General features: G+C 43.5%; 1 protein-coding gene and 1 long non-coding RNA gene across 2 annotated transcripts in view; one reads left to right on the top strand and one right to left on the bottom strand.

The window, feature by feature from the left end:
* The window catches only part of LOC144806148 (uncharacterized), a 1,180,470-nt gene that overhangs the window by 687,125 nt on the left and 470,670 nt on the right, over positions 1-22,675 (bottom strand). The window lies entirely within an intron of this gene.
* LOC144806133 (uncharacterized) overlaps positions 15,807-22,675 on the top strand; it is a 169,164-nt gene continuing 162,295 nt past the window's right edge. The window contains 1 exon segment of the mRNA XM_078672563.1: positions 15,807-15,890. The gene's annotated coding sequence lies outside the window, so the exon portion shown is untranslated.

The following is a 22,675-nucleotide window of genomic DNA, read 5'->3' as shown; positions in this document are numbered from 1 at the left end:
CCCCCCCAACCTGATCTCACCTCCCACCATTGTTACCTGCACGGACCGCGGCTGCACCTGTTGTTGAGTGAGCTTTGGATCCACCCAAAGGAGAATATCCTTCTCACCTCATGCTAATGGCTCTTTAGTGTTATTATTCCCCCTCTTATGGAATATTTCCTTTGCAATGCTTGGCGGACTATTTCACCATCTGAAAAGTATATTTAATTATCAAATAATTTTTTTAAATCTCATAAATGCATTGTGTACTGACCGCAATCATTGTTATTTAGTTTTTTTTCACTTCAGCAGGCTTTTCTTTCATTTGTGAGCCAGGACACACAATGCAAGCATGACCGGTCGGCTTTGTCAAAGCATGTTGTGATTTGGTGTAAATTTGTTGGGTAGTGTTGATGTCGGGACAGTTGGTTTGGGGGAATCCTGATCAACTGGGAATTTTAAAAAATCATTCCAATTGGCTGCGATGGCTTTTTTTCCTTGATGGTCAACTTGAGACTGGTCCCGTGGGGGTGAGCGATGTGACTGTCTGGCTGCAACATCGAGAGAAATGTTGCGGCCGCACTTACAGGACATAGAGACTCGGTCCTGTGTCCTGTGTGTCTAAAAAAATAGTACATAAGGGGGCAGGGTAGGAATACCCTAATCTAATTCCCCCGCCTGGCGCAAAATTCATAAAAAAGAAATGTGGGTTCATTATTTTAGATGTCATCAATGATGTCATTTAACATGTCATAAGTGATGTAATATGTGAGATCTTAAGCAGTGATTGGTGGGGGCGAGAGTTATAGTTAGCTCAGTAAACTATACCTGGTGAATTTCAGTGATTTCTAAGTTTCAAATGTAACATTATAACTGACATTATCATCTATTAATTTAACCTATGGTTTTTGCACAGTGAATTTCCTAGAAGCAACTACAAGTGTACCAATGTGTTCACCAGTCGGGTAACAGAAACATAAGGAAAAGAAAAACCCGAAATGTGCCACAACAAACAGGTTCGTTCTCATCAAGAAGAAAAAGACACCTCCAAAAGTGTACAACACCCAGAGCCCCTGGGCATGGAGAGCACCACAAGATGCCCAGTGTACCTGTGGAAAAGTCCTCACTTATGAAACGTCCAAGGGGTCGAATCCTGGCCAGTTCCATTCAAAATCCATCCTCACAATGTGTATTTCATACAGAAATATTCAATCCTTTAAAGCAAATGTTTTACGCCATGAAATATACAATCACACTTAAAAGTCCACTCCTGAATTAATGTAAGCATTCTTATAATCACGCTGTACATACATAATACATAAATACCATCTTATACACTCACCCAAAACAAATATTATGTAACTCAGTGTTTAAATATTAGCTTGTGCACGAGTCAGGCTCCCACTCAAACCTGCTTTAAAACAGACCAGCCAACGCAATTATAAAAATACATTAACACAACCGAGATTACCTAAAATGAATAATTCCTGAAATTAATACAAACTGCATATCCGTCGCACTGACAGCCTTATAATGCCGCATCTGTGTGGCGCGCTGGATTGTAAATGCCGTATTTGTATTGTGTGTCTTAAGACCATCCATGTGTGTGACTAGTGTTGTCATCTCAGCTGGTTTTAGGTGTCAACCCTGTCTGTCACATCTAGAAATCTAAAACACCCAGGTCTTTACAGGTATAAATGCTTGTTTATATGAAATATATTCACTGCTGGAGCCTGGAGGCGGCGGTTCCGTCAGCGGCCACCAGAGGGCGTTCATCGCCTGCTGATGAATCCACTGAGCTGCACATGGGGTGGAAGGGAGAAGGGTTTCCTCTTCCGGGTCAGCGGCAGCAGAGACAGCACCAGCAGCGGTGGTGACATCACTTCCTGCCTCTCACTGTGTGCAGCCTGCAGCAGAGGAGGAAGGAGCCCTGTCTGGTGGGCAGATATCTTCATTACCTCCCTAAGCCCCAGGGGGAAGGAGAGAGCCTGGACATGTCTGCACAGGTCTCTGCTCAGGTAGGAGATTGTCAGCACCTTCTGCTGTGTTTGTAGAAATAGACTGAGGGAATCTCTGCAGGAGCCGGGCTGAGCTGGGCTCTTCTATACGGGGGCCCTTGGGGCTGAGCTGGGCTCTTCTATCCGGGGGCCCTTGGGGCTGAGCTGGGCTCTTCTATCTGGGGGCCCCTGGGGGCTGAGCTGGGTTCTTCTATCCGGGGCCCCTGGGGCTGAGCTGGGCTCTTCTATCCGAGGGCCCTTGGGGCTGAGCTGGGCTCTTCTACCTGAGGGCCCCTGGGGGCTGATCTGGGCTCTTTTATCCGTGGGTCCCTGTGCCTGAGCTGGGCTCTTCTATCCTGGGCCCCTGGGGCTGAGCTGGGCTCTTCTATCCGGGGGCCCTTGGGGCTGAGATGGGCTCTTCTATCCCGGGCCCCTGGGGCTGAGCTGGGCTCTTCTATCTGGGGGCCTCTGGGGCTGAGCTGGGCTCTTCTATCTGGGGGCCCCTGGGGCTGATCTGGGCTCTTCTATCCGGGGCCCCTGGGGCTGATCTGGGCTCTTCTATCAGGGGCCCATGGGGCTGAGCTGGGCACTTCTATCCGGAGGTCCCTGGGGTTGAGCTGGGCTCATCTATCCAGGGGCCCCTGGGGCTAAGCTGGGCTCTTCTATCCGGGGACCACTGGGGCTGAGCTGGGCTCTTCTATCCAGGGCTCATGGGGCTGAGCTGGGCTCTTCTATCCGGGGGCCCTGGAGGGCTGAGCTGGGCTCTTCTATCCAGGGCTCATGGGGCTAAGCTGGGCTCTTCTATCCGGGGGCCACTGGGGCTGAGCTGGGCTCTTTTATCCGTGGGCACTGGAGGGCTGAGCTGGGCTCGTCTATCCAGGGGCCCTAGGGGCTGAGTTCGGCTCTTCTATCTGGGGGCCCCTGGGGTTGAGCTGGGCTCTTCTATCCGGGGCTCATGGGGCTGAGCTGGGCTCTTCTATCCGGGGGCCCCTGGGGCTGAGCTGGGCTCTTCTATCCGGGGGCCCCTGGGGCTAAGCTGGGCTCTTCTATCCGAGGGCCACTGGGGCTGAGCTGGGCTCTTCTATCCGTGGGCCCTGGAGGGCTGAGCTGGGCTCGTCTATCCAGGGGCCCTAGGGGCTGAGCTCGGCTCTTCTATTCGGGGCCCCTGGGGTTGAGCTGGGCTCATCTATCCGGGGGCCCCTGGGGTTGAGCTGGGCTCATCTATCCAGGGGCCCCTGGGATGGAGCTGGGCTCTTCTATCCGGGGGCCACTGGGGCTGAGCTGGGCTCTTCTATCCGGGTCCCCTGGGGCTGAGCTTGGCTCTTCTATCCGGGGGCCCCTGAGGCTGAGGTGGGCTCTTCTATCCAGGGCTCATGGGGCTGAGCTGGGCTCTTCTATCCGGGGGCCCTGGGGCGCTTTCCTTCCGGCCCTGGGGGTGTTTGTGGGCATCATTTCTGTTAAAGAGGGGATCCTTGCACGGTTGCACTGCATTTTACTGCACTATGAGGAATCTGTGCACAGTACTGCATCTTACTGCACTGTGAGGAAACTGTGCACACTACTCTCCATCGTACTGCACTGTGAGGAATCTGTGCCAATGTACTGATCTGTACTGCACTATCCATGCATTCTACACCACATCCTGCTGCACTGGGAGACACCTGTGCCTGCTGTGCTGCTTTTTACTGCATTGAGGAATCTGTCCACCCTGCTGTTACTACACTTAACGAAATATGAGCATGCTGCGGTGCATCATACTGCAATATGAGGGATCTGTGCACACTGTACTGCATCTTACTACACGTTAAGAAATATGTGCATGCTGCACTGCATCATACTGCAATATGAGGGCTCTGTGCACACTGTACTGCATCTTACTACACGTTAAGAAATATGTGCACGCTGCACTGCATCGTACTGCAATATGAGGGCTCTGTGCACACTGTTCTGCATCTTACTACTCTTTAAGAAATCTGTTCATGCTGCACTGCATCATACTGCAATGTGAGGAATCTGTGCACACTGTTCTGCATCTTACTACACTTTAAGAAATCTGTGCACGCTGCACGGAATCATACTGCAATGTGAGGAATCTGTGCACACTGTTCTGCATCTTACTACTCTTTAAGAAATCTGTGCACGCTGCACAGCATCATACTACAATATGAGGGATCTATGCACACTGTACTGCACCTTACTACACTTTAAGAAATCTGTGCACGCTGCACTGCTTCATACTACAATATGAGGGATCTATGCACACTGTACTGCACCTTACTACACTTTAAGAAATCTGTGCACGCTGCACTGCATCATACTGCAATATGAGGGCTCTGTGCACACTGTTCTGCATCTTACTACTCTTTAAGAAATCTGTGCACGCTGCACTGCATCATACTGCAATGTGAGGAATCTGTGCACACTGTTCTGCATCTTACTACACTTTAAGAAATCTGTGCACGCTGCACAGCATCATACTGCAATGTGAGGAATCTGTGCACACTGTTCTGCATCTTACTACTCTTTAAGAAATCTGTGCACGCTGCACTGCTTCATACTACAATATGAGGGATCTGTGCACGCTGCACTGCATTTACTACACTGAGTAATCTATTCACACCACACTGTTTTTTCTGTGTGACGGCAATATATGGGCTGCACTGCTTTTTGTTGTACTGACGAATCTGTGCACACTGCACTGCTTTTTACTATGCTCTGTACACGCTTCATTACTTGTAAGTGACTATGATAAAGCATTGCATGCTGCTGTTTACTGCACTATGAGCAATATTTGCACACTGCACTACTGTTTGCTACACCTTGAGAAATAATGGGACGCTGCAAAGCCTTTTACTACTCGAGGAGAAATCAGTGTACACTTCAGTGATGTTTACTGTACTCGTGATTCTGTACACACAACGCTGCTGTATGAAAGATATGTGCATTCTGAACTGCTGTTTAATACACTTTGAAAAATCTTTTAACACTACTGAGATTTGTCCTGATCAATTAGTAATGTGTGTGTACCTCACTGCTTTTCTGCTACACTGTCGGAGCACTATTAGCACTATGAGAAATCTGTTATCCCCTTTGGTTTAAAAAATGCCCCTGTCACCTTCCAGAGGTTGGTGAATCAGGTCCTGACTGGGTTGGAGTCCTTCAGTGCAGCCTATCTTGATGGTATTGCTGTCTTTAGTTCCACCTGGCAGGATCACCTGATCCACCTTGGGAAGGTTTTAAAAGCCCTGCAAACTGCAGGCCTAACCATCAAGGCATCCGAATGCCAGCTAGGGCATGGCACTGTGGTGTAGTTGGGCCACCTTGTTGGTGGAGGCCAGGTACAACCTTTACAGCCCATGAGCCGGGTTATCCTGGACTGGGCATCTCCAACAACCCAGGCCCAAGTCAGGGCATTCCTTGGCTTGACTGGGTACTGCAGAAGGGTTGTGAAGGGATATGGGTCCGTTGTGACTCCCCTCACAGAACTCACCTCCAAGAAAATGCCCATACAGGTAAACTGGACAGTTAGTTGTCAAAAGGCTTTTGGCACCCTGAAAGAAGCAATGTGCTCAGCACCAATTCTGAAGGCTCCAGATTATGCCAAGCAGTGCATAGTGCAGACTGATGCCTCTGAGCCAGGGAAAGGAGCGGTCCTATCCCAGACCAATGAGGAAGGCCAAGACCAACCTGTTGCTTTTATAAGTAGAATGCGTCTCCCCAGGGAGCAGCGTTGGAGTGCCTTTGAGAGGGAGGCCGTTGCTGTGGTTTGGTCCATGAAGAAGTTGAGACCATTCTTGTTTGGTACTCACTTCCTAGTTCAAATTGATCACAGACCTCTCAGATGACTAATGCAAATAAAAGGAGAAAATCCTAAAATGTTGAGGTGATCCATCTCCCTACTGGGAATGGACTTTGAAGTGGAACACAGACCTGGGACTGCCCATGCCAATGAAGGTGGACTTTCCAGGTTCTTCCACTTACACAATGAAGACTCTCTAGGGAAAGGTTAGTCTAATCTTCTTTTGTTTGGGGTGGTTGTGTGAGAACGTGCCCTCTTTCTTGCATGGTATACCCCCACTTTTTGATGAATTGCTGATGTTCTTTGACTGAGTGTGCCTTGCTCCTGCTAATCAGGTTCCCAGGGCCTATGTTTCTTCCCTAAAACTGTTTTGAAGCCTAACCCCAATTGGCATCTCTGGCCACATGTCAGCACCTAGTAAATGGTACAATTATATACAAAAAATTGGTGGATTTGCTATATTGATTCGCACATCAATGTTAGTTTTCATCAGTCAAATCATAGTTCCATTTTACACATAACACACAATGTAGAGTGCTACTTAGGCGTTGGATGCACATCCACCTAGAACATTAAAAAGTGACCACCTTTCCCTAACGTCCGTCAGGGCAGTGAGTCACCACAATGTAGAATATAACACCAGTGCACTTCCAAGATAGTCACTTTGATCCATACGCTATTGTAGCGTTTCAAACACAGTCCATATCCTTGATCAGAAGCCAAATCCAACACAGATAGACGATGTAGAAAATTCAAGCCTTTATTTTGCACATGCTATAATCCACAGCCGACGCGCGTTTCGTCCGCTTCGGGCTTTCTCAAGGCTGTACAGCACACATGTAACAAAAAAGAAAGAATATGTATACTAAATCCCAAATCTTGTATAAAAATTGCTACACATATGAATTTGAATCAACTTTTAAACATGCACTTTCAATAGGTGTAATGACCATCTTAACCTTCACCATGTGAATAAATCAAGCATTTGAGAACCACCGCCAAATTCAAAGGGAATGGGTGTGCTCTATAAGTGATAGACCCACTTGGGATGAACGAGGAGGACTACACACAATCCAAACCATCCAACCATCCTTGATATCTATCCCTGTGCTTATCCGTCATGCATGATTTCCATGTGTAAGTGAACAACCTGTACGCAGCCGCGTAACAACACCTCCAAATATTTCAAACTTTTCCCAGTGTCATAGCAATATAGAAGGCTATCCGTCACAAAAGTATCCAATATAGGCCAAAAACCATCTTCTCCATGCATGTGCCCAAAACATAACCATGACCGCTCACCTTTTATCGTACAAATCCATTCTTGTATCTAGTTAATGTTGTGGCAATGTTATAGTTGAATTCTTGTCCAGTAAGTCTATAATTAAATTCACAAAATACAACACATTTGTCACCATATCCTATATTAAAAACTATTTCTAAAAAAACACTGAAAGTCAGTTTTGGTGGTTTGAAAATACAGTTCACTAAGTCTTTACTTCGATGCCAAATCCTAAGTTAGCCTGAACAGTCCTTGTATTGTTGCAGGTTCCTATGTTCCTTCCAATTGCGTAGTTAGTGAAACGATTGTCCCATAAGAGCTTTTAATGTGGAGCCATGATACGTTCCACAACCTGTGGGTATGAATGTCATGTCACTTTCAATGAAATGCCCATTATACGCATATTATTTAACACTTACAAGTCCATTTACCCATTTTCAATCCTACCTATTACTGATTTCTGTTGTATTTGTATGAGCAATATTGCATTAGCCCCCTTTATCAAAAACTCTGTCCATAGTTAACCTTCGTCAGAATCTATGATATCCTTGTATGTCTAGACTGACTTTTACTCCATATGTCCCCGTTATCAGCCAATGTGTCTTCGATAAAGTCTATGTGTAACTTAACTTGTTGTTAGAAGCCTTCCCGCAATTGATCCTAAAATTTAAATTCCGCAACACAGTTACTGTTCAAGAAAGGCAGTAACTTGAAACATAGTTTCCCTTGCTTCAACAGAGGGGACAGCATAAACGCTGTAAAGCAGTACAATGCAGAGTTTATGGTTGCAGTGCAGTCAGGATAACCATATCCTACACGTAGTTTCACAATCCCAAAATCTAAGAATCTTACCTCTCCAAGCAAAATACTCCGCGTTCAAACACCGTCCCTGCAACCTGGAGGCATCAACTCTCGTTAACACCCGGCGTTCGTTATATTGTGTTTTCCCCGGCCCTTCCGACTGCCGACATCAACAAGGGACAAACCATCTGTTACTCCTTGCTATGTCAGTCCTCCACGACGGCCATCTTATAATGTTTAATGTTAGTACAAATAGCATCATAACTGTACTTAGCTCAAACCATGTAATTGTTAGGTTGGATGAATTTGAAGAGTGCGCAGGGATCATCGCGACCCCGTATATGTGCCATCACTTTAGGTCATTATTAAAAACATCTTTTTTAGAAACTTATTTTAAAATACATATTATAACCATGTCCTATGCAAGTACGATGTATATTTATGCATAGTATCCATATCTCTACAACATTAAGTCTACTAGCATATTTACATTTATCATGATTCATAATGTTTTTGTTGGTCCGTTTAACCTGGTTGTTGAATAAACATTCAAGCACCCATAGCGTGCTTTTGCTTCTGGAGACATGTTGTCTGCCTCATAAATCAATTACGCTCTATTTTGCAATGGAATTATTGCAGCATAAGCCCATTACACTTCTGTTTAATCAAGCAATCATTACAGCATAAACCCATTACACTACAGTTTAACCAAGCAATCATCACAGTGTAAAACCATGTTTTTCTTTATTGGATCACCATCTAACTTGAAACCTCTTAGCTTTGATGAGTCCTTAGCATTTGCCCTTATTCAACTTGTTCTCACAGAATCTTTTCAAGAGAGCAATATTCCTTTGATATTCATGACTTTATTTTATGGCAAAAGGGAAGGGATAGCTTTTTTCTTTCTTCCTTGGGCTACAGGAATTCTACAAGTTCTTTATCTACATTTATCCCCATTTCCACAGCTCGCAATAAAATTATCCATTTGCTTTCCTTCTGTCGCAATTTAGAGGTTCTATTTCCCCCTCTACTGCTCACTGGCACTACATCAATATCATGAAACCCTATTTTGTGGATTTCCGTGTTCCTATGTATTGTGTTGAAGTGTGTTGCAAAGGGGTATTGTGGATTGTTGTTCCTTATAGCCCGGAAATGTTTTTGGATCCTCTCTTTTAGGGGCCTCGTAGTGCTGCCAATGTAAATCTGATTACAGATACATTTTATACAGTACACAACATGTGTTGTATTGCAATTAATGAATTGGCTAATTTCATATCTTTTCTTACTGTTATATTGAAACTTAAGAGTCCTATTCATTGCAAAACGGCAAATACAGCACAGGCCACATCTGTAAAAGCCTTTGGCCTTTGGAGGAAACCAGTTGGTCTGTCTTTTTGGTGGAATATAGCTCGGACAGAGTTCTTGTCTAAGAGTTTTCCCTTTTTGAAAGGTAATGCTTGGCTCATTACCTATCTTTTCCTGTAAAGTGGTATCTTCTACAACAAGTGCCAATGTTTGTTCAGTATTCTATAAATATCTGTACTGACTGTACTGTATGGGGTTATGAACCTGATCTTATTGTTCATACATTTGATGTGTCTTTTACGTTTTAATAGCAGACTTCTGTCTCTCAGATTGATTTTACTCCTAGCTTTGTTAATGATATCTACTCCGTAGCCCCTGGCCAAAAATCTCTTTTCTACCTTGGTTAGTTCCTCATCAAGCTTTTTTTCATCACTACAGTTCTTCTTTGTCCTTGTCATTTCACCATATGGAATAGCTTAGATTACAGAATTCAGTAATAGGTAGGACTGGAAATGGGTAAATGGACATGTAATATACGTATAATGGGCACCTCATTGAAAGTGACATGACATTCATACCCACAGGTTGTGGAACGTATCATGGCTCCACGTTAAAAGCTTTTATGGGACAATCATTTCGCTAACTACGCAATTGGAAGGAACATAGGAACCTGCAACAATACAAGGACTGTTCAGGCTAAGGTAGGATTTGGCATCGAAGTAAAGACTTAGTAAACTGTATTTTCAAACCACTAAAACTGGTTTTCAGTGTTTTTTTAGAAATAGTTTTTAATATAGGATATGGTGACAAATGTGTTGTATTTTGTGAATTTAATCATAGACTTACTGGACAAGAATTCAACTATAACATTGTCACAACATTAACTAGATACAAGAATCGATTTGTACGATAAAAGGTGAGCGGTCATGGTTATGTTTTGGGCACATGCTTGGGGGAGATGGTTTTTGGCCTATATTGGATACTTTTGTGACTGATAGCCTTTTATATTGCTATGACACTGGGAAAAGTGTGAAATATATGGAGGTGTTGTTACGCGGCTGCGTACATGTTGTTCACTTACACTTGGAAATCATGCATGACGGATAAACACAGGGGTAGACATCAAGGATGGCTGGATGGTTTGGATTGTGTGTAGTCCTCCTCGTTCATCCAGAGTGGGTCTATCACTTATAAGAGTACACCCATTCCCTTTGAATTTGGCGGTGGTTCTCAAATGCTTGATTTATTCACATGGAGAAGGTTAAGATGGTTATTACACCTATTGAAAGTGCATGTAAAAAGTTGATTCAAATTCATATGTGTAGACATTTTTATACAAGATTTGGGATTTAGTATACATATTTTCTCTTTTTTGTTACATGTGTGCTGTACAGCCTTGCAAAAGCCCGAAGCGGGCGAAATGCGCGTCGGCTGTGGATTATAGCATGTGCAAAATAAAGGCTTGAATTTTCTGCATCGTCTATCTGTGTTGGATTTGGCTTCTGATCAAGGTTATGGACTGTGTTTGAAACGCTACAATAGCGTATGGATCAAAGTGACTATCTTGGAAGTGCACTGGTGTTATATTCTATATTGTGGTGACTCACTGCCCTGACGGACGTTAGGGAAAGGTGGTCACTTTTTTTGATGTTCTAGGTGGATGTGCATCCAACGCCCAAGTAGCACTCTTCATTGTGTGTTATGTGTAAAATGGAACTATGATTTGACTGATGAAAACTAACATTGATGTGCGAATCATTATAGCAAATCCACCAATTTTTTGTATATAATTGTATTACTTGCTGATTTAGCACTCAATAATTTCAAAACATAAGAAACTCTGCTGTCTCTTGGCAGGTTAGAAACATTGAGAATAAGTGTAATAAGAATCGAAAAATACTGATAAATTTGGAAGAAATAGTAATAACCAGATTTGAAATAACCACAGAGATAATTAGTGATATTTGAATAATGGCCACCTTTGATGACAATAGGGACGCTCTATTAGATGATTTATTCAGCATAAACCCTGGAAAAAGTAACAACAATCCTAAGACAACCGCTAAAGAAGGTCTGGGGCAAAAGTTCATTCGATTAGAACGAGTTAAAAAACAAGAACTCTCCCGCTGGTGGGACGCAACAGTCCTACGTAAATATATTGCCAAAGAACAGGTACCTAGGGGGTTACGTGTGTTAATCTTTCCCTCATTTGAGGACTTGGATAAGGGACATTTGAAGGAGTGGGAGAAACTGCTATTACATTCCTCTTTAGGTATGATGGATATACTAATAAGGGATGCAGAATTAAAACGGGAGAAACTGCTCGTAGAAATAGCCAAGTTAGAAAGAGAAATACAGGATATTAACTTACCAGAATTAGCAGATCGTAATTGGGCTATACTCAAGGATGAGTTACATAAACATCAAATGTATCTACGAGAGAAGAAATCCTAGAAAATTAAAAGAGATGAAAGGGATTATCGGAACGGAAGAGTTTACACTTTCGCAAGAAACTTTGATTACATCAAACCATACACAAACAAGGCAGGCTCCGACTGCACTTCACAATCAGCAGAAGGATCCAGCATGTCTGGTGCATCGAGTATAAGCAGCTTGACTAGTAACGAGTCAGCTAGGGCACAAGAAGGAGCAGTGTGAGGCGTCTCAGACCCATTTTTTTTAGAACTCCAAAGGTTCAGGAAGGGCAACAAACAGGCCTTCAAAAAAGATATGAATACATAAGAACAAGGAGGGGCAACTCCAGAGCAAGATCCAAAGATAAAAACAGGAGTCACAACACGTTCAGGGACTCGCAATCAGAAGATGTAATGAATGTGGGGTCCAACACACAGAGTTTGGATACATGTGATGGTATCAATGTTGTAAATCTTTCAGAGCATGTTTTGACGAATTGCGAAATAAATGTACTCAGCAAAGGACTTGGTTTCTGTCCTAGTGCGATTCCTGATTTTTCATTGTTTCATATTAGTTGTTTTAAATTTGTTAGAAATCTCAAACTGTGTAAATACTTTCAGGATGGACCACAAATGACTAACAAGAAGTTACTCATTGAAAATACAAATGAGAACCCTTCGATCAAAGAAATAAGGGATGTACACTTGCTTCTAAGTTTGGATGATGAGGATGGTGTTCCAAGTATGGAAGCTGTAGCAGCAGACCTCAATTTAGACACATTCGCCAATATAGATAGTGGCCTGAAAACAAAATCAAGATTTACACCACAAATACAAGGAAGGAACAACATTGATATGTTTCAACAGAATGTAATGTCTGATTTATACAAATTGGAAGACAGATTTTACAAAAACGTAAAGTATAAAAAACAAAACATAACGTCTGATGAACGTAAGGCCCTGTCCGACCTTAAGAAAAAGGACTCCCTTGTCATCCGGGAGGCTGACAAGGGAGGAAATATAGTTCTGATGAACCATGGGGAATATATTAAGGAATTGGACAGGCAACTCAGTGATACGATGACATATACGAAACTCAGTGATAATCCCATCAAAAAAGTAAAGGACACGATTTGGAGCCATCTAAAATCTTGGTATGACAAATGCTTAATATCAGATGTAGAAATGAAATATCTCTTCAATGATGTTCCCACCTATCCCTGTATATACTGCTTGCCTAAAGTGCATAAAAAGGGGGGGGTTTCCCTCCGGGAAGACCAATTATAGCAGGTATAGGATCCCCTACAGAAAAAATTTCGGAATACATTGATTTATTCTTGCAGCCATTAGTGATCAATTTACCTTCCTTTATTCAGGACACGGGAGATGTCCTGAATAAAATTGCTGATGTGGATTGGGTGCAAGGGCATTTTTTGGTTACAATGGACGTGTGTGCATTATACACAAGCATACCATATGAAGCAGGTTTGGTAGCAATACGTCACTTTCTAGACACACGGCCCATTGAAACGTATGAACATTCTACAATGCTTGTATCCATGATTGAACTTGTACTAAATAGCAATGACTTTTTGCATAATGGCAGTTGGTTTCGCCAAATAAAAGGTGTGGCCATGGGTGCAAAATTCTCTCCATCCTTGGCCAACCTATACATGGGATATTTTTAGCTAATACATATTTGGCGTAAGGGTCCTGTACAATTGCTGAATAACATCCTATATCTAGGTAGATACATTGACGATATGATCATGTTCTGGTCAGGGACACATGAGGAGTTGGATATATTCTTCGAATACATTAACAACAATCCAACAACAATGTATCTCATACATTAATTTTTTGGACATCACCATAGTGGCAGAGGGTGGAAAGTTAGTGTCCATACCATATAGAAAATCGACGGCATGTAATGCCGTATTGCATGCGGAATGCCTACATCCAACCTCACAAATCTAAGCTATTCCATATGGTGAAATGACAAGGACAAAGAGGAACTGTAGTGATGAAAAAAAGCTTGATGAGGAACTAATCAAGGTAGAAAAGAGATTCTTGGCCAGGGGCTACGGAGTAGATATCATTAACAAAGCTAGGAGTAAAATCAATCTGAGAGACAAAAGTCTGCTATTAAAACGTAAAAGACACATCAAATGTATGAACAATAAGATCAGGTTCATAACCCCATACAGTACAGTCAGTACAGATATTTATAGAATACTGAACAAACATTGGCACTTGTTGGTAGAAGATACCACTTTACAGGAAAAGATAGGTAATAAGCCAAGCATTACCTTTCAAAAAAGGAAAACTCTTAGACAAGAACTCTGTCCGAGCTATATTCCACCAAAAAGACAGACCAACTGGTTTCCTCCAAAGGCCAAAGGCTTTTACAGATGTGGCCTGTGCTGTATTTGCTGTTTTGCAATGAATAGGACTCTTAAGTTTCAATATAACAGTAAGAAAACATATGAAATTAGCCAATTCATTAATTGCAATACAACACATGTTGTGTACTGTATAAAATGTATCTGTAATCAGATTTACATTGGCAGCACTACGAGGCCCCTAAAAGAGAGGATCCAAAAACATTTCCGGGCTATAAGGAACAACAATCCACAATACCCCTTTGCAACACACTTCAACACAATACATAGGAACACGGAAATCCACAAAATAGGGTTTCATGATATTGATGTAGTGCCAGTGAGCAGTAGAGGGGGAAATAGAACCTCTAAATTGCGACAGAAAGAAAGCAAATGGATAATTGTATTGCGAGCTGTGGAAATGGGGATAAATGTAGATAAAGAACTTGTAGAATTCCTGTAGCCCAAGGAAGAAAGAAAAAAGCTATCCCTTCCCTTTTGCCATAAAATAAAGTCATGAATATCAAAGGAATATTGCTCTCTTGAAAAGATTCTGTGAGAACAAGTTGAATAAGGGCAAATGCTAAGGACTCATCAAAGCTAAGAGGTTTCAAGTTAGATGGTGATCCAATAAAGAAAAACATGGTTTTACACTGTGATGATTGCTTGGTTAAACTGTAGTGTAATGGGTTTATGCTATAATGATTGCTTGATTAAACAGAAGTGTAATGGGCTTATGCTGCAATAATTCCATTGCAAAATAGAGCGTAATTGATTTATGAGGCAGACAACATGTCTCCAGAAGCAAAAGCACGCTATGGGTGCTTGAATGTGTATTCAACAACCAGGTTAAACGGACCAACAAAAACATTATGAATCATGATAAATGTAAATATGCTAGTAGACTTAATGTTGTAGAGATATGGATACTATGCATAAATATAAATCGTACTTGCATAGGACATGGTTATAATATGTATTTTAAAATAAGTTTCTAAAAAAGATGTTTTTAATAATGACCTAAAGTGATGGCACATATACGGGGTCGCGATGATCCCTGCGCACTCTTCAAATTCATCCAACCTAACAATTACATGGTTTGAGCTAAGTACAGTTATGATGCTATTTGTACTAACATTAAACATTATAAGATGGCCGCCGTGGTGGACTGACATAGCAAGGAGTAACAGATGGTTTGTCCTTTGTCGATGTCGGCAGTCGAAAGGGCCGGGGAAAACACAATATAACGAACGCCGAGTATTAACGAGAGTTGATGCCGCCAGGTTGCAGGGACGGTGTTCGAACGCGGAGTATTTATCTTAGAGAGGTAAGATTCTCAGATTTCGGGATTGTGAAACTACGTATAGGATATGGCTACCCTGACTGCACTGCAACCATAAACTCTGAATGTTGCTGCTTGACAGCTTTTATGCTGTCCCCTCTGTCGAAGAAAGGGAAACTATGTTTAAAGTTACTGCCTTTCTTGAACAGTAACTTGTTGCAGAATTTAAATTTTAGGATTAATTGCGGGATGGCTTCTAACAATAAGGGAAGTTACACATAGACTTTAACGAAGATACATTGGGTGATAACGGGGATATATGAAGTAAAAGCCGGTCTACACATACAAGGATATCATAGATTCTGACGAAGGCTAACTATGGACAGAGTTCTTGATAACGGGCGTTAAGGCAATATAGTTCATATAAATACAACAGAATTCAGTAATAGGTAGGACTGGAAATGGGTAAATGGACATGTAATATACGTATAATGGGCACCTCATTGAAAGTGACATGACATTCATACCCACAGGTTGTGGAACGTATCATGGCTCCACGTTAAAAGCTTTTATGGGACAATCATTTCGCTAACTACGCAATTGGAAGGAACATAGGAACCTGCAACAATACAAGGACTGTTCAGGCTAAGGTAGGATTTGGCATCGAAGTAAAGACTTAGTAAACTGTATTTTCAAACCTTTAAAACTGGTTTTCAGTGTTTTTTTAGAAATAGTTTTTAATATAGGATATGGTGACAAATGTGTTGTATTTTGTGAATTTAATCATAGACTTACTGGACAAGAATTCAACTATAACATTGCCACAACATTAACTAGATACAAGAATCGATTTGTACGATAAAAGGTGAGCGGTCATGGTTATGTTTTGGCCACATGCATGGGGGAAATGGTTTTTGCCCTATATTGGATACTTTTGTGACTGATAGCCTTTTATATTGCTATGACACTGGGAAAAGTGTGAAATATATGGAGGTGTTGTTACGCGGCTGCGTACATGTTGTTCACTTACACTTGGAAATCATGCATGACGGATAAACACAGGGGTAGACATCAAGGATGGTTGGATGGTTTGGATTGTGTGTAGTCCTCCTCGTTCATCCAGAGTGGGTCTATCACTTATAAGAGTACACCCATTCCCTTCGAATTTGGAGTGGTTCTCAAATGCTTGATTTATTCACATGGTGAAGGTTAGGATGGTCATTACACCTATTGAAAGTGCATGTAAAAAGTTGATTCAAATTCATATGTGTAGAAATTTTTATACAAGATTTGGGATTTAGTATACATATTTTCTCTTTTTTGTTACATGTGTGCTGTACAGCCTTGAGAAAGCCCGAAGCAGGCGAAACGCGCGTCGTCTGTGGATTATAGCATGTGCAAAATAAAGGCTTGAATTTTCTACATCGTCTATCTGTGTTGGATTTGGCTTCTGATCAAGGTTATGGACTGTGTTTGAAACGCTACAATAGCGTATGGATCAAAGTGACTATCTTGGAAGTGCACTGATGTTATATTCTATAACGCGGTTAATTTATCCCAATCTACCTTTCGAGGGGGCAGAAGTGTTTTCATGTATGTGATAATTTTGTCCGGGACCGCTAATACTTCATCCCGGGGTTTCTCACCCGGTTTTCGCTCCTTATCCCAATCTTTCAATTGGACCCATGTTCCCCCTAATTCGGGAGCATGGCCCGAGTCGTGTATTTGCCTCCAAATATGAACCGGAATCAATAGACCGAAGAACAATTCAATATCAGCTATTGTAATGATAGCAGAATAAGCGGCTTCGGACAATTCCTTGTAATAGGCCGTAGGATTTTTAGAGGGGTCTGGCAGCTGAGCTTTCAATGTGAGAACCTCGCTTCGTTTCCAAGGGGTATAAACCCATTGCTCCTGAAGTCTGGCATCCTCACGTGCTCTAGTGACAGTACCCCCATTATCTTTTATCTCGGGTACTTCTGGGAAAAAGAGAGGGTGTACCTCGCTCATGGGGTTCTGGGCTCCCCATTCGGCGCTTTTCCGATGCAACCGTTCTCGATAGTTTAATAAAGTTGTCACATTCTGATAGACTTCCTCTCTCCGCAGATGGAATTTGTGAGTGTGATCCCGTATATCACGCAATATTTGAGGCGGAAGACCTTCCTCAAAATGTTGTTCCCATAGCGAGAACAGTCGGATCGCCATGCTTTCCAGGGCCAATTGTTGTGCAACGGGCTCAAAATCCTTCATTGTGCTCCATATATCTTCTAATGTATAAATGGGATTCCGCATCCACTGGGATGCCTGGGTTATAATAACTCTTCTCTCCTCCCCTCCCAATAGCGATCGGGTGAAAGCCAATTGATCACTCAGGTCAGACACCGGTCGCTTGGGGGTAGCTCCAGAACCCACCATATTCCTCGGATCTAAAAGGGTCTGAGTCGGAGGAGAAAGAAATACTGGATGTAAGTGAGAAGGGACGGCCCCATCCGGTCAAAATGACAGGAGGGGTGAGGTAGTTAAGCGAAGAGAAGGAGGGGGAACTAGCGTATTGGGTCCTAATCCATCAGCGGGGGCCGTGGCAACCATTCCCGACATTGGTCAGGCGGCTGGGACTGCACCCACTTGAGCAGATCGATCCATGGGTACAGCTGGATATAGTCCTTGTGGGGCATAAGGGGGAGGTGGTCGAGTCTCTAGCAACTCTTCTAACTCATCCCCTGTCTCTGGTCTCGCTACATAGCTTTTCTCTGTCTCCAACCGGAACTGCCTATCCATTCTTTCAATATTCTTTTCTACCTTTTCCTTATCATAAGGTATCGCTTTCTGAGTAACCGTCTGACCCGACTTCATCTTCCCCAACTTCTCCTCCCTGATTCTTCGTCTCTTTGCCTCCTTTAACCACAAATTCAAGGAGTCAAACATCGATTGATGACTTTTCTTCATAAACAATTTATTCTGTATGTAATTAATCTTTTTCTCATCGAATGACCCAGTAAGAGGCCATTGTAAATCCGAATTGTCCCTAGTATACTTGTTCCATAGGGTGTTGAACAGAATTGGCTGTAAGCCATGCTTAGTGTACATATCAAAACTGGGGCTGCCTTCGGGAGGGGCGGGCTGCCTTTCTTCGAGCTGCGTACCTATCCGACAGCAGCACCCAAAACATATTTTGCTAAAACAAGGCATTGTGAATCACGCTTTCAAATCAGTCACGCGCTCAAACTTTATACGTTCATAACACTCATATACACACAATCTTTCACACTAAAGTGCTGTAAAACAGTGCAAGGCAATTATTTCTCGAAACCTTTTTTCAAATGCAAATGACGTCTTCAAATACGAACATAGCCCGTCGACTCCTGTTCGGGGAATCGATTCAAAGAAATCCAGACCAACAGATATCATCAAAGAATACAATATTACGAGACCTCCAGATGGGCGAACCACAAACTCTCTCTCAGGTCATCCCCTGGTCCTGTGCTTGTTGGGCTGGGTATCCGGACACGTCTCCGGAGCCCTGGCTTACCCAGTTGCTCCCAGAGTCTTCCCGGAGAGAATTCGGCCTCACGAGCAACACCGTACTCTGCTAAGGCATCCGAGACGGTCTCAACTAATCACCAAACAAGTCCGTGAGGTTTCTACTCGTGTAGCCCCTTCGCCACCACGATAGATCCTCCGATTCCCTTGTGGTCCGGCTTCCCCGGCCACCTTCAAACAAGAACAGTCAACTGTTATCCACAGAGGAACACTCTCTCCGCGAGTCTCCTATCCAAATCAAATTTAAAAAATCACTCACCTGGTGCACTCAGGTCGATTGCGAATTCTCCACTGCCGACATCTAATCAGACCGACCCAGTCTGACTTTTCTCTCGGGTTAAGCACGTAGGACTCTGGCGTAGGGTCTTCAACAGCTGGGAGGGGTACTGGACTCGAGGGGGGAACGGCTTGTTGTCTTACCACAAACGGGTGTCTCAAATCAGGATCCTCTTTCTGTCCACCCACTCGGCCAGAACTCCTCCTTGTCCCGTTACTCCTGCTTACAGGAGGGGACGACCCTATCGCGGAGTCCCGGCGGCGTTGCGAACTGAAGGGATTCAAATTATTCTTAGCGGGTCACACTTACCAATAACCCAGATATGTTAAGGACAAATAGTAATTCAGTCGGCAATGGAGAAGGTTCAATCGTTTATTCAATCAGGTACAGACCCTGACAGGGGAGCCCCAGTCTACACGACCTCAAGGGTGCGCAGAGGAGACTGCTGGCATATTCAAAGTACAGAGAATATATACGTTTCACACATTTAGGATGACACCTTACAAGGAAAAACACAGTTTGTCAGCAGGCCAAGAGGAATACCCATATAAGGCACAATTGATTGTTAGTATTCTGAGCTTCAGCTATTCCGGGGGTAGGTCTATCTAGAGCGGGGAGGACAAGAACAGCCTTTGTGAGAATGTACGCCTCCCCAAAGGAAGAGCAGGTGCAACCTTGAGTTTCCCTTGAGCTACCAGTTAGCAGACACTGAACGTAGTTTGGCTGACGGCTAAGTTTAGAAAGAAAGACATAGTCACGTGATATCAAGGAAACAGCCTTTGTGCACGGAGAAACGAAACAAAATGGTTTCCATCGTGCCAATAGTGCTAACACACAGAGAGTGGTTTATATGTTTCTAAATGAATATATTTTATTCCTAAATGGTCGATTATATGTTTTGCAAGATTATATTGGACACATTAGGCCAATTATTCATGTATATAAAATTCGATCCCTACACTCGTCAGAAGGGTTCCTTTCTTCTTAGGTAATCACAGCTCTCTTGGCGTCTGACGTCATCTTTGGCTATTTTTTCCAAGAAGAAGTGGGAAATTTCTTCACATCTGGCTGAGGAGGCGATGAGATTTGAAGGCGCGGGGGAAGTTTGGTTTCGAATGATTTTGAAGAGTTCCCTGGGTCTTTTTTTGGCACAATCAAGTTGAGTGCGGAAGAAGTATGGCTTTTCCTTGAAGATGTGTTTTTTGTACGTGGATCTTGCATAACTGAAGAGTGCAAGATGGGAGGCAGAGGGATGGTGTCTCCAGGTTCTTTCCGACAGTTTGAGTGACCGTCTTTCGTTATTAAGCTCGGTGTTAAACCAAGAGTTCTTTGGTTTTTGAGTTTAGACGGGGCTAATTGGTCAACCATACCGGTGACAGTATTGTTAAAGTGTTCAGTGAGCTCATTAGCATTTTGTGGGGGGGATTGAGAAGAAGTTGAGCTTGGAGTATAGACTCAAGAACACCCGGGGTATATGTTTTAGATTTCGGGTCAATTTCTTAGGTCTGTTAAGTTTGGAGATGGGAGGCTTGCTGAGGTATCCATGGTGAACAGTATAAGGTGATGGTCAGACCAGTCAATGGGGAGGATATTTGTCACGGAGGCTAGATCTTCGTTGGAAAGACTGCCGTCAAGAATGGCTCCTTAGGTGTGTGTCGGGGACAGGCATAGTTGTTTGAGTTGATTGATCTTAAGTAGATTAGTGAGGAGGGAGATAGTAGGATCATCGGAGTCGTTCCAATAGAGGTTAAGATCCACAAGAAAGAGATTTTTTGAGTTGGATAATGAGGATTGTGTCAGGAGCTCAGATAAGTCCTCGATAGGGCTGGGGGAGTCGCGGAGTTGATAGATATAGACAAATTGAGTGGGAATTTTGAGTTGTCAGTTCAGCTTCCAGGTATTCGCACGAGGAGAAGCCAGAATTATTGACAAGGGATAGCTGAAGTTCATTTTTAAAGATAATGGCTAGACCACCACCAACTCTGTCAGGTCTATCTTTTCTAAGAATAGAGTATCCCAGGTGGAGAGTAGGTCAAGTATGCTCGTTGAGTGGTCATTGAGCCAGGTTTCTGTGAGGAATGCAATGTCAATGGATTCACTCAGGATAGTTTCCGTAACTTCCGTGGCATGTTGGACTGCGGAGCGACAGTTGACAAGCATACATGTAAGTGGTGTGGGGTTGCATAAGTTGGGTGGACAAGAGTGGATCGACGTGAGTTGGGGCGGTGGTCTGTGGGAAGCAGGGGAGGAGGGGATTCTATTAGTCCCTAGGTTAACAGGGCTGTGGGAGTAGGGGAGTGTAGGATTGGTGGTTGGTAAACTAGGAATGTAAGAGTTGCAAAGGTCAGAGAGGTCAGACGGGGAGAGATGGTTCGAAGTGCGGCGAGGTCTATTTATACGGCAGCGGAGAGGAGTTGATCTCCAATGATTGTATTTGGTGTTAGGGATTTTTTTGGACGGGGTTGGGGGTGGATTTTATGGTGAGGGTGGGTTCTGGAGCTGAGGAAGATAAAATATTTCCTGAATTGAGAGAGTTCAGTAATCAAATTAGATAGTTCAAGTTCAATGTTGTGTAGGCTCTGGGCAATTAAGGTGAAGGGAGGTACCGAGGGGGTGTGGACGGGTTAGTTGTGGAGGGTGGACTGATGTGTGAGGGGGAGATAGGGTAGTGGGAGTGGAGTGAGGGGTGACAGGGCTGTTAGGTGAGAGGGCTTCAGTAATCAAATTAGATAGGTCGAGTTCAATGTTGTGTAGGCTTGGAGCAATTAGGGTAACGGGAGGTACTGAAGGGGTGTGGGCAGGGGAAAGGGAATGATCTGGGGGTAGGGAATGGTCTGGGTTAGTTGCAGAGGGTGGACTGATATGTGAGGGGGAGATAGGGTAGTGGGTGTAGAGTGAGTGGTGTCGGGGCTGTTAGGTGTGAGGGGTTGGGCTAGGTTAGACAGGAGGTTAAGAACATCAGGAGGTGTGGTCATAGAGGATAAAAGGGCATAGAATAAGTGGAGAGCAGATATATTGGGGTAGAGGGGTTGTGTATTTATCGGGGGTTGGGATAAAGGATTGGGAGGTGGAGTTAGGAGGGCCTAAAGGGGCAGGATAGGAGGGATGGGAAGGGGAAGGAGAAGAGGGTGTTCGGGATGGGTAAGAGGAGGGGTTGGGGGATGTCAATACACAGGAGCATTGCTAGCTTAGCAGATAGTTGTTTTTTAGACAAAAATGCATGCTCAGGCCACGTATCAGACAGATTTAATACTTTAGAAACATCCCATAAAGATGAATACTTGGCCTTAGGTGGATTTGCGACTCGAATATCTTAGAGAAGTTTACAAATCATTGGATGCATGCCTACCGGTCTGCCATCAATCTGAGTATGTCCTGCTGAGATGGCCGACCGGAAGTTATTGACAAACCCTCGGCTGCCTTACTGGAAAGAAAATTCACTATGTGGGAGAGGTCTGCCTCCACGGGATCCAGATGCCTCTCCAGGCACCAACCACACCAAGTTCACCATGCAGAGAAATATTGTTTCCTTGTGGAAGGAGCCCATGCTTGCTGAATGAACTCCGAAGCGTCCTTCGAAAGTCCTGGCAACAACCATTGTTGCCAGAAAGCCTCCAG

Source organism: Lissotriton helveticus, assembly GCF_964261635.1.
Source record: "Lissotriton helveticus chromosome 1_1 unlocalized genomic scaffold, aLisHel1.1 SUPER_1_unloc_5, whole genome shotgun sequence".
In the NCBI taxonomy this organism is placed as follows: domain Eukaryota; kingdom Metazoa; phylum Chordata; class Amphibia; order Caudata; family Salamandridae; genus Lissotriton; species Lissotriton helveticus.
This window is presented reverse-complemented; position numbering and strand designations above follow the sequence as displayed.